General features: G+C 37.4%; 1 pseudogene; it reads right to left on the bottom strand.

Moving 5' to 3' along the window:
* Positions 1–442: 442 nt before the first annotated feature.
* On the bottom strand, positions 443–2,404 carry LOC117612972 (annotated as a pseudogene).
* Between the last annotated feature and the right edge of the window lie 1,729 nt (positions 2,405–4,133).

A 4,133-nucleotide genomic window follows, 5' to 3' on the forward strand; every position in this document is an offset into this window, starting at 1 on the left:
GTTCATTTTGGTATAAACACAGCTTATACGAACTCGACGCAGTGCAAAAAATTAAGGAAGCTCTTTGAGAACAGAATTCCATTAGAGATTCTCCATTCCTAACATTTGGAAGGTCAAGGCCACTAAGAAAATCCTGTAGAGTACGCAATACTGCAAGGCATTCTTTTATCTTCATGCACAGCAAAAATGAGTTATCTACAAATGACTCTGGCACTTCTTCAACTTCTGAACGAGAGCAATGTTGTTCTAATGCTTCAGAAATAAAATCACCATGCAACAATAATGATTCAATGGAATCAAATAAACCTATGAGCGAAATCATGTTTTGGAAAGTATGTGCCAAAAAGTAATTTTTGGCTATATGGGTACAGAAGGTAGAAATGCAACGTCTTAGCGGTAATGCAGTAGAAACAAATCTATCTCTGAAAAATTCAAGAAATGATTAGCACTTCCTGTTGATAACTTGAGTGTCAGTTCTGCATTCTTTCTCTTTCATTTCACTAACATCCTCATGTTCTTTCTCATTGCTCAACTCATTTTCCAAGAAAATATGGTAATGAGAAACACAATATTCAAGAAAACCTATCATTGAAGCGAAGCAAATACTCCAACTAGTCATTGGCCCCAAGCACTCCCCTAGCCTTTTGACACGATAATTCAAATATATATCTTCAATGTGGGGGCCAACTTTGAGTCGCTCCTTATTCCCAAATAGAAGAATTTCTCCCAAAGAATTGGACTTTGCTTCAGCTACCATCTTTAGAACTCTAGAAGCAACTTCAGTTATTGCAACATTTGTTGGGGCACAAATTAGAGTCCTACAGTTCATTCGTAACAGAGTAAAAGAAGCGTCGCGGTGGTTTTAGTTTTTCCTGTCCCAGGTGCACCCCATATAAGTTGTACGGTTGACTTAGAATCCCAATGCAGCATTTCAAGGCAGGCCAAAACTGCCCCAGTTTGGGACTCATTCAATCCTGACGATATGAACTCTCAACTGACCACTTATCCCGGATGTCATTATTCGTTTCAGAACAGAGATAATTGTTTTTCTGGGCCTATTAGCAAGTATAAGATTTGCAGTCACCCCGAAAAATAAAGGTCAGTTATGAAGTATAATAACATATATTCCCCCTTCCCACCACCCCCACAACCCCCAAACCCCCCTCCTTTTTGAAAAACCCAATGGAATCACAACACTGATGTGGCATGGGAATAAATTAATGGGAGAATGTCATTAAACAATCGCTGCCGGATCCAGTGTGCATAACTGGAGTGTCACAGATAAACACAGGAAAGAAACTTTGATCCAAAGATAAAAAGAAGGAAAAGAAAATGCCATTTTTCTTGTTAAACTTTAAAGAGTATTATATTTAGTTATGAAAAGACACTGATATTTTGGTATGATCTATGATGTGTGGTGAGTATTACATTACATCTTGCATCATGTAATAGGTCTCATTTTAGTGAATGCAACGCGTTACGAAACCTATGGTCTTACCACAGAATTGGTGCACAAAACTTCCTTGATAATCTTCAGATTTCCGGACATGTGCAACGCTTTCCATATTCTGCTATTAGGAATTAAATTCACCAGGAAAACCAAAAATAGTGATGTATAAGTGATATCTTTGGATGCCTTGACTCTAAAATAAAGAGAAGAACTGTCAATGTCATCCTCGTCCTCATTTTTTGGGACATTTGTGACTGAAACAAAAGCCCAGGAGGACCTCCCTGTCCCTACCCTTTGTAAATCAGAAACCGTTTCAGGTTTGGCATCTGCTAAGACAAAAAGATCCCCGGGCAAAGTTTTGTATGGTTCCTTGCCACGATCATTGAATCTGTTTCCCCAGCAATCAACCTTGATATCATATACATTTTCCCCATAAGGGCCATAAGGATTGCATTCTTCACAACCAACAACTTCAGCAAATGGTGCTCTGTCAATGGTTTCCATACTTGATTGCACCTGTGCTCGAGTTTCTCCCAATAAAGGATATAAATAAGAAGAAAAATAATGCTGAACCGAATCAAATGATTCAGGAATTTTTTGCACCTGAAACAGTACTAATAAAGGGTTCAGACTAAGTCTGGCAAACCTGTAGATAATATTATTCATGAGAAACCGTTAACATAATCAAAGTGGATGAAATAATACCTGCTTCTTGTAAAGATTTTCATTGAAAATGTCTTCAAGCGACCGAAAAAACACAATATCAGTGAAACGGTCTGTTCTAACTTCCATCATCTCCTCTCAGTTACTCACACTCTCTCTCTCTCTCTCCCTCCCCATTAAAATACCTCCCACACTGGGCTTTTCATACACGCATTCAGTGTAAGGCATGTATGCTTTGGAACCCAGTTCACAAAAACCCACTTTGATCGAGAAGGATGGTTGACTTGGATATCTTCGCCACAAAGCTGGTAGAGAAATAAAATATAAATGAGTGTCGATCATAAGAGAAAAAGAAACAAGGAAAAGAAAAGTCTAGGAATCTTGTAAAGTTGTAATAGTACGAAAACTGCCATGTCTGGAAATTCTCTTGAACTTGGTCCCCACCCTCCGCCCCCGACCATTGACGAAGGGCATTCATCATGACGTCATAGTATGGCAAAAAGTCATTTTTGTTCCTGCATTTGCTCTTTTATCACTTTGGTCCTGTCATTTCAATTCGATCAATTTTGTCCTTGTGGTTTCTAATTTGAGTAATTCAAGAACATTCATCAAATTCTGTTAAATGTCTGTAACTTCCGTTACTTTTTGGTCTTTCGTCCAATTGTGCCAGCCATAGGAGTCTGCCCATCTCTGTTTCTCTCTCTGGGTAAGCACAAGACCTTCCATCTCATTAGGAGTCTCCACCCCAGTTTGCCATATAATAAAAGCTAAAAGTCACTTTTGGTTCTTGTACTTTGACACTTCAATAATTTCAATTCCGTCAATTTTGACCATGTAGTTTCGTATTTGTTGCAATTCCTGTCCATTTCTTTGATGGTGCAAGGGGCAATTTCGTCAACTCAAAATTCTTGAGCATAAAGCCTCGTATGAAACTCTCATAATTTCATATTAGGGCTTGAAATTGGTCATTTGGGTTTATGATTCTTCAAAATTGGGATTAGTGGTTTAATTTCGAGCCTTAATATGAAATGAGGAGAATTTCAAACAAGCTTTTATGCTCAATTTAGGTTGACGAAATTGCCCTTTGCATCGTTAAAGAAATTGACAAGAAAACTAAGGGCCTGTTCGGTAACGTTTTAAGGGGTTGTTTTCATTTTCAGATAACAAAAATGAGGCAAAAACACGTTCGATGGCCCGAAAACAGAAAACATTGAGAATGTTTTCATAAAATGAAAACAAGTTAATGCGTTCTTGTAGAAAATAGAAAAAAGTTGTTTTCATTCTCATGGGAAACATTTTCGTAAAAATAACTCACATTTCATTGTTTTTGTTTTCTAGAGATGATTCTAATTAATCTACCATACGCATTTTCATTTCTTGAAAATGCAAATTTATTTTCTTGTTTTCATTCTCTGAAAATATTCTAAGAAAACATTATCCGACAACGTTACTGAATGGGCCTTAGTATGTCCTTGAATTGCGACGAATGCAAAACTACAATGGCAAAATTGACGGAATTGAAACTACAGGATCAACAGTAGTTGAAGTGCCAAATTACATGAACCAAAAGTGACTTTTTGCTTATAATAAACAAGTTATCATTCCCCAACAAGATCTGATAATACAAATTCAGCACAACAATTTAATAGCACTAGCACCCAAAGACCCTCCAAGAACCAAAACAATCTTAGGTTAGCATTCTCTAACTCCCCAATCTCATTGAACCGTGGGAAAAAAACACCCCCTTGCCACCGCCTTCGACACTTCCTTTTCAAAGAAAACCTCACCAGATTGCAACAAACCATGCACTTGGTCTTACCCCTTGGGAAGCAATCAATGGTGGAATTGAAAGCCACAAACACAACATCAACTAAAAATGAGCGAACCAAATTGGTTTACCCTGGAAAGAGTGAAAAAAAAAAAAAAATTTATTTACTTGATTTTTTGAATTTTTGTTTTTTATTTCAGTTTGTGGGTTTGGGTTGTTTTGTTTCAGTCGAGTAGCATTGCTTGATGGTGG

This window comes from Prunus dulcis, unplaced genomic scaffold (assembly GCF_902201215.1).
Source record: "Prunus dulcis unplaced genomic scaffold, ALMONDv2, whole genome shotgun sequence".
NCBI classification, from domain to species: Eukaryota; Viridiplantae; Streptophyta; class Magnoliopsida; order Rosales; family Rosaceae; genus Prunus; species Prunus dulcis.